The following is a 13,754-nucleotide window of genomic DNA, read 5'->3' on the forward strand; positions in this document are numbered from 1 at the left end:
TCTCAACAAGAGGAAGTGACCATATTTGGTGAACAGATGCTGCACCACTAAAATTGTACTCTATATCCTTAGAAAAATGATTAAAGATGATTAAAAAGGGGAAAGGAACGAGCGTGTACATGTATTCCCTTTCGGGACAGACTCCATTGCAAAATAACAAATCAAAATACTAATATATATATATATATATATATATATGTGCCTGTTTATTAGTAGTACTGATGAATAAATGAATTCCAAGCGGGCTTTCACTATGCTCGGGCTGTAAATAAAAACCCTATTAAGGTGTAAATATTTTCCTTTAGAAAAAGAAAAGGAGAAAACATCCCCCCAAAAAACGGTGTTGTGCTTTGATGTCTGCGCTTGCTTGCTCTTCATTATGAATTCCAGCACCCACTGCAGAGGTTGAAGCTATCCATCATTTTCTCCGCTTCTGCGCCGACAAATCAGCTCCGACGTAAAAAAAACACGACCTGGCCGTTTGGTTGTCAGTGTGGCGTTCAGTCGGGAAAGAAAACCGAGACGATGAGCCGTTTGCTTTGCTTGTCGCTCACGTTTAGCCAGCGGCCAAGTGGGAGCGGGAAGCAACTATTATGACTCACTCCGATGTGCAATATAGTCCATCGCAAAGCATCATCCAAATGTCTCGATGGGCGTTAGCTGCGATATCGCATCAACGTTTGGATGTCGAACTTGCAACGCAGATGGCGACTCTGACTCCAAATGGGATGGAGGAACGGGTGCCATGCGCAAAACGTTGAGGCCAGCGTCAAAATGTGCTCTTTGCGCTGTTTATTGTAGATTGGATGGAAAACAAAACAAAATGCCAGCCCCCAGTGGGAAGAAGTCGCAAACAAACGTCTGTTCCCGTTGTTTTGCCGCCTCCAAAACAAGCGATCGGGAGGGGGAGGCAAATGCTCAAATGAAAAACAAGGCAATAAAAGTGCATTGTCAGTGGCTGAAATTTCAATGAGAAAAAAAAACCTGAAGATATGAGAAAGGCCTTTGTGGTTCTTCCAAGAACATGATTTCCCAAATGGAGCCTTTCAGACAATAAAACAACAATAATATCAATAACAACACATCATGAGGGCCTTTTCTAGTGATGGCATCGTGTTTTTATAAGCTACGCCAATGAATGATTTATTCGGCCAACAGCACATTCGCAACAAAAATAAATGCAGCGTAAATAACCGACTTGAACGTGTCAAGCATGTTAGCTAACTGTCAGTGTTCGGCAGGGAGGAAGATTTAATTTTATTTGTTTTTCATCCTGTATTGAAAAGTGTATATATGTGTAACGTTATGTTTGTTGATAAGTGTAATAAATGTGTACTAAGTGTGTAATAAACTCATAGTAGGAAATAAAGTGGTGCCTTGAGATAAAAGTGAGCCAGGTTGTAACAGATATGAGCCATAGTGCAGACAATTTAGTGCTTTGACTCAAAAATGTGAGAACCAAGCGTTGCACAGTGGCAGTCAACTCAATTCACTTCACAAAAGCAAAGTTTGGCATAGTTAGCCAATTAAAAAAAAAAAGCTTCAAGCTGTTTAATGCCATTCCCGGTTGAGATTCACTGCCAAACCAAAAAACTAAAACAAAAAGAATTGCAGAACTTTCTTTGAACACTAACGGTAGAGCAGCCCATGTCAACAGATAATATAATTCTCATAGGCATATAGTCTTTATTACTGCTAGTTACAGTAGTTGAATGAAACTCTAAATTTGTCTGCATGACTATTATACTGCCACCTGATGGGAAAATCTTGCCCACTAGAAGGTGCTGCAATTAATTATCTACATTGTTTTTAATTGTTCTGACTGCATGTTTTCTAAAGAACGATAATGCGGAGTACTATTTTCCTTATTAAACTTAATAACTAATCTAGTATCCATTCCTTCAATTGATAGTGGATCATTTGATAAATGATACAATATACGTACTGTATATAATAATCCCGTGCACAATCATCTGTCACCTTTTGAAGCTTTTGTACAATATCGATGAAATAATTGTTTTTTTTTTTCAATTGTATTCAACCCTGAAGTTAATTAATTGACAAGAAATGAGGGCCTTTCTGCAGATAAGAATGTGTTGTTGTTTTCATTTTTTTGTGTTGCTGCACTCATGAATCATTAACACCTGCTAGTGGCATATTCACAGTGTACTGTAAATATGCATATCATCTGTCAATATGGATGTGGAGACAGACTCCAACGCATCATGCATTTTAAGTAAACGTCTGCCAGCAATACTGTCAAGATCTATCGGTGAAGAACTCCCGCACATTTTCTCTCTTTTGGGTGCTCTTCCACCAGCTTCCTTCATTTATGAGGCAAAAAATACTCCTCAATACATAATAGGCCGAACCAACTAATAACTAGTAGGAAACATGTAATGCATGTGTAATGAACATCTAATAAACAAGTTAGTGTGTTTTATGTAGAAATATCAAATGTTGTTTTATCCACACACTTAGTGATAGAATATTCTTAGTGTAAGATCATTATGTGCATAATAACCAAAGAAAAATGTTAATATTTGACTGACACCCAAAACAAGCAAGCTGAGGAGGTGGTCTACTACTGCCCATTTTTGTCTTGACTTTTTCACAGTTTTTCAAGATTCAAGGCTTTTAAAATCACATTTTGTTTTGTCCTATTGGAAGCATGAAGAAAAAAAAAAAAAAAAAAGCGAGACCATCTTTGAACTTGATTCCCTCGAGTGGTGCATTTGGATGTCAGTAAATGTTTACTGGGGAATATTGGCCGCGATTGCAGAAGAAACCCTGGCTGAAAGCTTGTCAAATGTCCAAAAAGCTCTGCACACATTTGACGCATTTTCGACGCACTCCATTTCATCGGCCAATACACAACCACACTGTTGTACTTGCAATTTAGAACAAATCACATGGTGACTCGAATGCATCATAAGCTCAAGTGAGTCGGGAGAAAAGAAAAAAGTGCTGACGAAAATGTTGCAATTATAAGTGTGATTTATGTACAGGATCTGCTGGCCTAGTTTGCATGGCGCGAAATTCATTACCAGCTCTTGATTGCACATTCAGGAGGAAATCAAAAGCAGCACCACACAGATTTTGTTTGTCACTGAATATGAGTTAAATTCTCATAACGCACTACGCGTACCCCAAGTGGTACACGAAAGAATCACTGAATTCAATGTAAATAGAATAAAATGTATTTAAAGCCCCTGTAAAGTGAAAATAATTGTCTTCTAAATTTGACACACCATGCGAAGAGTGTTGTTAACCTCCACATCGTGAAATTAGACATTCGTTTACACTCTGTGACGACGAGGCACTCTCGAGTGGCCAGGCCAGTGTAAGAACGCTCCTGTGCACATACTTACTGTCACATCAGACTTTTTGAATATGATTTCACCATTTCTTGCTCTTCCGCTTTCTCTTGTGACCTGCGTTCACTGATATGACAATGAGGCACTTTAAAGGGGCCTTACCAGCGGTCTATCTGAAGGGAAGATGCATTGTTGGGGTTTTGGCGTAGCTAGTTCGCTAAACACACAAGGAAATGGGTTAAAATGTTTTTTGTCGTTGTTGTTGTTGTTTTTAACCCATTAAGGCCGAAAGTGCATATCTGCATTTCTACCAGTAAAGCTCGGAGCGCTGTTGCGTGTTTGACATTGAGAGTGAGAGTGTTTGACATTTTCTTTTTTTAATCTAATTCTTGGACTCCTAGCCAATAAAATACATCAGAATATACACGTGACTGTGTTGTAACTCCTTGGAAGATGACGGTAATGTCCTCTAGTAATGGCGGACGCCGTCGAAGTAAAAAAGACGACGCGCTTGCGGACTTTGAACCATTCGAATGTTGACATCTTCAATTGAAACCGTAACGATAAATAAACTTGGGCCAGTCTGAATGCCATGTGTCTAGGTTTTCAATTTCGTTTGGAATTTTGTTTCTATCTGTTACAGGGGTTGAGATATTAGTTATTTTCTAGGTGTTGAATTTCCGGGAAACTTCAGATTTTCGAGGGTGATTCCAAAGAAGACCTTAGGTTTTAGAGAGATGTTTAAAAGGCGCTTCAGGCCTTTGGGGTTAACTGAGCTAAGCTTTTTACTAAAAGAAATATGTTAAAATAAAGTTGCTTGATTACATTTGGTAGCAAATGTATACAACGCACATTCAAATCAACTGTATACAAATGCTAAAAACATTTAAAACCTGACAAAAAGATTACAGATTATAAAGATTATAAAACAAATAAGTAATTTTCCAAAAATGATATTTTCTTATTTAACATATGACAAATACACACCACGTGAAAGCTTGTCAACAAAGGGCATGGGAGCACTGTGCATTCCGTACTTTTCTTTCATTTCCGTTATTAGTATTATATTTTTATTTTTCACCTGACAGTCATTTAATCAGCAGCTGAATTACCCCCACGGTGTTTGCCGATCGTGATGATGTGCAATCAGCTCGCAAGATGCGCGGAGCAGTGTGGAAAACGTCTTCAAATCAAGACCCCTTTGACCAACGTCTGATTGGATAATATGCACATGTGCCGTTGGAAACGTTGGCTTGGAATAGCGCAAACACACACCAGACAATGTAATGGCAAGATGAAGCTGTCACAAACAAATCAAAATAAAAATCAAATGCTAGTGGACTACTGAAGTATTGGAATAATAATGCAAATATATGCAAAAACACGGCAGATGTTGCAAACAAATACAATGAGCGAAAAAAATAGTTGTTGCGTTTCAGTGGATAATTGCTGAAACTAGTTAAAAATGCATCTGGGTCCAGATGATTCTATTGTATGCCAGCCCTTCACCAAATACAACTGTGTGTATTTCAAAGGTATTGGCTAATGGTGGCGAAAAAACCCGGCTACTTAACACCCCTTTGGTCTGGTCAAAGTTGAACACTGTCTACGTCCTTGTTATCAGAGCGGACAGTCCTGGCGCTTTTTGCGCTTTCAGCTGCTGACCCTTCAGTCCCTCCCCTGCAATGACGAATGCTTGTGACTATGCTCAACATATCACAGCAAGATGCTTTCATGTTCAATGACCCCCACCCCCCTTGGATTTGGGGAAAGCCCATCAGCCGTCGTGTGTCACGCTGTCAGCTTGAAGTGGGTCAATAACCATGGGATGGAGCCTGACTTGCTTCCTGGGGGGAAGCGAAAGAATCACATTGCCAGTAATGGGGAGGCTTTGGGAAACCTCAATTACCCTGTTTGGCTATGGAGGGGGAGGTTTGCGTTTGAGCTGTGAGCGCCAACGGAAAAGGTCACAAACGAACGCGAGAGGAGGTCGGTAGCATTGATGCTGATTGGCCCCAATCATGGCGGCCGACGGCTTGACATGATGACAACGGGGTGATCTTTCCTCTCTCGTCTCGTGTACCATGCGCTTCAAGTGCACGTTCACATGAATTTAAACGGCCAAATGGATGCTCTTCTGCTCAGCTCATCAATTTTTTTACGACGGGAAGATCAGTTCCGTTGAAATTGTTCTGCCGAATGCCACTCCAGGTGGATAAGGCCAGGCAAGGCAGCTTTATTTACATCACGCATTTCATACGCGAGCTAGCTCAATGTGCTTCACAAAAATACAATATTGAAAGGTTTTCACAAACAAAGAATTGAAGACATTTAAAAGCAAAGAAATAAAAAGTAATTCACCAAAATTACTAAAAGAAGGACAGAGACATGCCGCAAGTGAAACAAATCTGAAAGTAATTGCCTATTGATGCTGCAAGATGGCAGCAAACCACTTATTTTCACTGAATGTAGCTCCTTCAATCTTTCCTGGCGCCAAAATGCCACAAGATATGCCAAAGTGCTGCAGGCACACCAACTCACTTCAACATACTTCATTGGCACCAAGATTCTGCAAGATGGTGGCAAAGCACTAATTTTGTCTAAATAAAGGCGCATCAACTTACTTTATCAGTTCCTTGGTGCCAAGATATCCCAAGATGGTGGCAAAACATAACTTTTCTGCCACGGTTCATACAACAATGACAAGGAACCATATTTGGTACCTATGTCAGAATTCAATCTGACTCATATCACTTTGGTGCATTGAAACCAAGTGATTTCTCCCAGCGAGTGACTAAAGTAAAATATTTTCGACTTCAGGTTACGGATTCAAACATGGGTTAGGATTTCAAATTACAGTTTGAATCTACCATTAGGTGTTCCGGTTTGGTTTCGAGTCGGGGTTTACGCTTTTGGACGCGTTCAAAGTGTTAGGGTTTGAAATTGGGGTTAAAATGTTGTTTTGTTATCTGTTTAAGAGTTTCTAGCATTTTTTGTTATAAACATGGCTTAAAATTTGAAGTTGATTGATTTGAAACACACAAAAGCAGCACGTGCAATTTGAATTAAGTGACTGAGAGATGACAGAAAGCCAGCAGTGTCTCCCTTTCTCCAAGCACAAACACTGGAAACGTAAAACCACAAATTGTCACTTTTGTTGTCAAAATGTGTCAATGTTTCCTGTTGACGACAAAAAATATGGGTTTCTAATTGACTTTTTCCCCTAGAAAAGGGGGACAGCTCTTCATGCTCACGTTAGTCGCGACTGCGGAGCCATGTAATTATTTCCTTGCACACTTGTAAGCTGTTTGCGTTAGTCATTCGACACTTTCTCAAGACTTAGCATCGCCTAAATAGTTATCATGTTGTTTTCCCACCATGAAACCTAATTGGCTGTGCCCCCCCTCCACCCGTTGGCACTGTTTCCATGGCAACAGTTTACAGGCAGCATGCAGAGTTGTTTTATTTAAACAAGTGACGCTCGTCAGTTAGTTGCTCGTTAGAATCCCCCATCTTGGTGTGACGCGCTCTCGCCGTCCAGATCAAATCCCACAACTGAAAAAGGAAACAAATCTACGACATGAATAAAATCTGCTGGACTTATCCACACTCATGCTGATATTTATATCTGAAAATATGTGCAGGCTGTCAAAGCAGCCTGTGGCACTGTGAACCATATTTGTAAGGCCAGTTTAGCCAATCAGAAGCAACAACAATAACAATAATTAATAGTACCGACCTTATATGTAGTTAACGATAGAAATAAACATTAACAAATACATATGACCAAAACAAAAGACACCCCCCTCCTCAATGATATCATCGCGCTAGCTTAGCATCGCCCGTCGCATTAATGCGCCAATTGATCCATAGTGCACTGCAGAAGGCAAGCCAGGAGCACCAATCAGGTGATGATGGTCTGAGCCACCTCCTCCTCTTCCACCTGCTCCCCTGACAAGCTGACATTGATGGAGCGAGCTGGCGGGGGTCCGGCAGGGGGGGTGAAGTGGCGGGACGTTCAACAAGGCAGAAAAAGCAACAAGGCCGAAAACACGGGTGTAATGCTCAATCACCGCCAAGCCTTGGCAGGGAGACGAACGCTCGCTGAGAAGCGCTGATGGATACTTGAAGACGCGCCACACTCTTGACCGCATACGCTCACACGAACAACAACAAGGGGAAAGAATAGAAGAAGAACAAGAGAGATTTTTGTGGTTTAGTGCTGCGCAGGAAGGGAGAGCAGTAATCCAAAACAGGAGGATTCAGAATCATGTTTCTTGAAGGGGCACAGGGTTTGAAAGTAGGGCTTCAAGATGGGTTAAGTGTTTCAAGTTAGGGTTTCAAATTAAGATTTCAAGACATGGTTAGAATTTGGGTTAGGGTTAGTTGAGTTTCAGATCCAGTTTTCAGGGTAGTGTTAGACTTTTCTAACTAAAGATTCACCGTGCATTATACAAAATCAGTCCAGACTCAAAGCAACAGCACACGTTTTTTTTTTAAACCAAATTCTGTGATCTACTCCGAGCATCAGGAAGTTTGTTTTGCCTCCGACATTTAGTGTAGAGTGCAAGTCCTTGTGTCTTGTGTCCTTGTGATGCTCTTGTCACCTCTCCTACGTCCATCACATGTCCATTGTGTGTTCTTTCCAAGCTGTTACGGGATGCACTCAGCAATAAAGGACATTACTTTACACCCCCACGCATGGAATACGTGAAGACAACAACTGATGACCATCAGTTGTTGTTGTTTAAAAGCGGCAGTAGTGACTGAATACACTGACTTCATCCCATTGAAACCACAATAATAAATAGGAAAAGTGAGGTTGCTGGGTTAGGTTTAATTTGTTCCAAATAAATTGATGACATGCTTCAGGGTCAACGCTCATAAGTCAATGTGACCGGCAGAGATTTTGGTCAATTTTAAATTCTAAAAAGAATATTAAAAAATATCTACTACTGTCAATGTGACAAGTGGCGGGAATCTTTGTGAAATTTTTCTAAAAATAAATAAATAAATAAATCACAGAATGACCAAGTGACTGCAGACCAGTCAATGGTGTGCCCCATTTGCCTTTCCCAAACAGTTTGGAAAATGGATGGATGGAGGTTTTGCTGCATCCCTTTTGAAAATCAACAAATACAGAATAGTTTGTCATCTTAAGGAGAACAAATGTATTCCGTGTTTTCCACGGCAGGCAGCAGTTAACATGCATTCGCACTTTGCCGGCGTGTTCAAGGAGCCGCTCTTGGAAGATTTTCCAAGCGGAAAGTAATGGCGTTGATGTGACCAGCAAACAAAATGACAAGCCCATAATGTGTTTTTGAATGGAGATTGCGTTGGGTAAACGGACGCGGATTGAAGATCACAGGGGGCGTGGTGATAAAACCTTCCTCCTCTTTGAAGGTGCAAAGTGTCTGGGGGCTACTTTGCACTACCCGCCATCTAAAAGCCAAGTGTCAGTACAAGACTTTTTCACTGGGACGGACCAGACCACGGTGTCCTTATTTATTTATTTAATTATTTATTTATTTATTTATTTATTGCCAAAGTGAAAAGTGCTCAAGCACCCGTGCAGATTGGCTATGAATTATGTATCACATTGTGGTGCCTCTTGTGGGCCTGGCTTTTTTTTTTTTTTTTTCCCAAGTGGCTGATATGCATTTACATGCTACAAAAAGGTCTTTTAAGCATCTAAGCGCCATGATCTTGGCGACCTATTTACATAATAACCACTCCCATACCCAGTTTCCCCGCCAATGAATAGGCAGCCAAGCTGGGAAAAGATCCAACACACCTTCATGTCAAATCCAAAAGGTAAGAAGAGCTGCAGTGTTCAGATTAGCGTTAACAGAGCTTCCAGTGAACAGGAGAGCAGATCAAAGTCTACGATAACACTGCAAAAACTCACTGGAATTGTTGCTTGCCACTTGTTCTGAAATATAGTAAGAAGACAGTTTGGAAAAGTTACTAAGATGGAAATACTGAGAAGCCCTCACTTCATCGCAATATCCTTGTGCCGTCCTCATTCGTTATGGTACCACAGAACCGCTTCCCCCGTGGCTCAGTGATTTCAACCGGTGTGTGACGAGTGGCCATTTGGTAATTCTATATCCTTTGTGTATTTTGAAGGAATGTCATCTTGTCACTCCTTGCAAAGGTTATGCTTTTGTACTCTTTAATCGTCCCCAGCTGAGTAACACAGTTACACCGTGATGGCCCCGGAAATGTAACACACAGCAACCCTGGAGCCTAGTAATTAGACCTGTGGGGATCGCATTGGGGTCCTACCGCACCCCGAGTGTAGATCTTCAAAGATCGGTTGCCACATCCAATGTAGAAGGATTGACTGAGCATTCTCTTAGCATCAAATTGGTGGCGAAACATTCAGAGAACCTCACGTATTGATCCCCCTGTATTAAAGGAAGGCTCTGAGTCTACACTTCATTGCACTGTTACACTTAACGGGCCAACGTACGTTGTTATTTTGCACGGATTCTGAGCACCGAGCTGCCGTGGATCAATTCCTGCTAGGGAGGCGAGTGGCTCATTATCGGATTGTGCAGCTGAAGGGCGGATCATTTCCCATTGTTACTGTGTTCTGGCTAGAAGCTAAAATAGCCTTGATTATCCATTGCTCAATTTGTGTAAGCAGGACCGGCCCAAGACACTCTCAGAGACGTGTCAACCTTTCCCAACTCTGACAGGATGCTTTGGCCTTGGTTACTTCAGATATGCACTCTGGCCCTTCTTAAGGATGCTAGGTGTCTACATGCTAGTGTCACGTAGTTAGACACAAAATTGTGATTGTAGCCATCTATTGGCCAAAAAATGTTAAAAGAAAGCAACACTGAAAAGAAAGTTTGCATTATCATCCCTTGTATGACAATCAGCCTCTGAAGGCTGTAGCGGCCTCAATTGGGACACAGCCAGTGTTGTCTTAGCATAGAATGGTCAGGCAACTGGTGAGTTTTAGAGGAGAGATGTGAGACATTGTAGTTTAAAGGTATCGTTTCTACATTTGGACTATGCGGGACTCAGAACAGGAATTTTGGTGAGAAGTGGACCTCCAAAGGTTGTAGCCCCTCATTTGTGACACAGGTGGTGTTAGTGGAGCAGTAAGTAGCCAAATTTAAAGGCATCTATTACGCTTAGGGCAATGCTGGGCAGGTAACAGGCATTTATTGTGCTGATAGTATGCCTCCAAAGGTTGTAGCCTCTCGGTTCGGACACGGTTGGATCTAGCGTGGCAGCGAATAGCCAATATTTAAGATATTGCTGCTCATTTAAGTTTTGCTGGGCAAGCAACCCGTGTGTTTTACTGAAGTAGTCGGCATGCAGATTTGGGACTCGGCTAGTGTTAGCGTAGCAGCATATAGCCAAGTTTAAAGGGCTACCGTCTGCATTTGGACCATGTTGGGTTAGACTTCAACATTTGTAGCCCTTGAGTTGGGGCACAGGTGGTGTTAGGTTAGCAGGGAATAGCCAAATCTAAAGGTATTGCTGCAATGTTTGGGCTACTGTGGTATTAGGAGAGTAATCAGACTGGCAAGACCGTTGCCCCTCAGTTGGGACTCAGTCCATGCAGTCATCGCCGCATGTTGCCAAATTTAAAGGTATAGCTGAAGCATATGCAGCAGTCTGGGCAAGCAACAGGCATATTTTAGACAAATAGTGGGCCGTAAAATGTTGTAGCCCTCAGTTGGTATGCAGCTAATGTTAGCATAGCTAATTTAAAGGTATCGCTACTAGGTTTTGGGCTGCACTGAGCAGGCAACAGGTGTGTTTTCGGCATTTTACAAGTCACGAATTTGCCTCGCCGGCTTCATATCGTGTTTACATCCCATCCATTTGGTTCTCTGGGAGCCTATAAACACCTGCGACAAGCGCGGAATAATTTGTCTGGCCACTAAAAGCCCAATAAAGTGCTCCCGGGAGTGAGCAACAGATGTGACAGCGAGTCCAAAGGGGGTCCTATAGCGCACTGCAACTTGATTAGATTGGTTGTGCACGTGTGCTCGGGATGTGATTCCTCCTATATGGTCCACACTTGCACCATGCTTAGTTTCCGCAGGAATTTGCAGCCCTTCAGTGGACGCTGCCTTTTGATCCATCCAGAAAGTGATTCACACTGTGACGAGTGAAATAAGCAAAGAGGTCGCTCGCTCTCTCACCATCTCACATCTATAATTCAGCGTTTGCCGCCTACCTCCCCAACCCTCCCCTCCACCACCACCACCACATCGCCATCACCTTCCTCCTTACCGTTTCCTACTGGCTGCCATGTGCACTCCAGCGTAGCGTCCTAGCAGCTGGCCATCAGCCGTCTGTGAAGCGGCCGTCTGTAAGTCTGCGTGCGGCTGCACAGGTAAGGCGAGAAGCGCCACTCGAGTGCCACTTGGTGTCAGACTTTGTGAGCTGTGAAATGGACGATTTGCTTTCTCACTTGCTGCATCGTTTACTCTCCTTTTTCTTGCAATCAGCTGCTTTATTTTTGAGAGGGGTGTAGGGAGGGAGGGACATGGAGCTGAAAATGGTGTTGCCATGGCAGCCGTTTAAGGGACTAGAAATTGCAGCATCACAGGTATGTGAAAGTAGCGTACCTTTATTGGTGTCATGAGGTAAAGTTTTTAAATAACGTTTTGGGGGCTTCACCCCCCTCAGCTAGTGAGGCTAACCAAGCAGAGACTGAAGCTCAGTCGCTCTCTCGTGCCTGTTTGTTCCTGGTCTATTGGATGTACACAAATGCCTGTTGGGTCACTGGCATGATTCAAGATGTGTCCTGTCTGGCACAGACAGTCTCCATAATACCTTCATTTGTATCCTGAGCCATATGCGGCCAGATTGAAAGGTGAGCCGCCGTGTGAGGGGAAAATGAATGCATTTGATACACTGCGGCATACAATTCAGGAGTTCCCGATGACTCTGTGCTGTGAGGCAGCGGCTGTGCTGCGAGTGTGAATGAGGCTACGAAAGCAGGTTAGCCCAACAAGCTTCTATTTCAAGACAGGCACCCGACATCCGTGCGGCGCGAGTGTCCCCACAGCTGGAAGAAATTCCTTTTTAGAATGTTAGAAACGTGAAAGGGGCTACAAGAACAACTTTGTGTTTAAAGCCTGCCTATTTGTGAATTCACCTTTTCGGGAACTTATCCTCAGGTATTAGCTGAAAAAGTCACTTGTGTGCTGTTTTCCTGACCCTATTGATTCTCTTTCCATTATACTCCAAATGTGGACACCGATTTGTAACTACTTATCAGGTCAACATTCACTAGCACACTCAACATTTTAATAACCCCCATGATGTCAGATGATCAAACAAATGCACAACCCTCTATCAACACCTTTGCCACCCCCCACCAACACTTCTTGCCTCCTCTATTATGGCGCACCTGGAGAATGGGGATGTGTTGGCGCCCCGTGGTGACCTCTATGTCTAGTCTTTTTGTTTGCATGTTTGTTGAGGGTTTTTTCCAAACACATACTGTGCTCCCCTTACAGGAGGTCAGTCCGGGGTTACCATACCATAACCCCACCTTCTTTCTCCTCCCTTATGGTTTCTTTTCATTGGCAAAAAAGGTGCCGTTAAAGGAGACCCGCCTGACTCCCATTCTGTATCTCCATGTTGGTAATTGTTTATGGGTTGTATCTGTTCTTTTTCATTTCTGATTGATTTCTGGGTATCCTTCGGTCCCTTGAAACTATTATGATTAGCTTTTATGATTTGGTACGTTTTTTACAACTCACCCTTGGCACTGCAATAGCTCATCAAGTGGAAACGTTTCTAATTTATTGTGGTGAAGGACTTGTAAGACAAACATTTGCCACCAGTTGCTTCTCTGTGCTCCTCATAAACAAATAATTTAGGATAATCTTTACAGACATCCAATAACTGGGCCTTTGCTGACTTTGATTGTAAATATTGAATATGGTAAATATGGCCCGATAATCGGTGTGTGAGTGTGGCGTGCTTAAAGCAAGAATTTCAATACTTGTCTCTACCTGAGAAGATCGAGGTACAAATTGGTTTCTCCAAGATCACTTATCAAAGGGACACTTTTGGCTTCAGCTTCCCGTTGTTGTCCGCCTTTTAAGTCCTTGTCAAGCCTTAAGCTTTCGGTGGTGTCAACGCATTTGTCAAATGGACCTGCACACTTGTGCAGATTTACACAATCTTGGCTGGCACAGGTGGCTTGCAACCCAGTTTCTGCTCTGAAACCGAGCCAACGGCCCTCACGACTGCACTGCTGAACAAAACCAAAGTAGGACAAAGAAAGTCAAATAAAACAAGGTATCTTTTAAGTGTGTGGCTCAAACTATTCACCTCAAAGGATGAAACGTATTCAATCTTTGTTTTAGGCCATCGAATAAAGTGAGGCAGAAGTATAGGAGATCATCGCAGTCCCAAACCTTTTGCGTTGGCTGCTTCTCATCTGTGCCT

At 42.5% G+C, this 13,754-nt stretch overlaps 1 protein-coding gene across 3 annotated transcripts in view; it reads left to right on the forward strand.

Moving 5' to 3' along the window:
* LOC147127121 (cadherin-18) overlaps positions 1-13,754 on the forward strand; it is a 140,043-nt gene that overhangs the window by 6,523 nt on the left and 119,766 nt on the right. Inside the window, exon 1 of one of the 3 annotated variants that reach the window (XM_086021595.1) lies at positions 11,544-11,682. The exons of the other annotated variants lie outside the window; for them this stretch is intronic. The gene's annotated coding sequence lies outside the window, so the exon portion shown is untranslated. Of the gene's footprint in view, positions 1-11,543; positions 11,683-13,754 lie in introns of those variants that run through there. 3 annotated transcript variants of the gene reach the window in all.

Source organism: Filicampus tigris, chromosome 21 (genome assembly GCF_054856515.1).
Source record: "Filicampus tigris isolate MCC_2025a chromosome 21, RoL_Ftig_1.0, whole genome shotgun sequence".
NCBI classification, from domain to species: Eukaryota; Metazoa; Chordata; class Actinopteri; order Syngnathiformes; family Syngnathidae; genus Filicampus; species Filicampus tigris.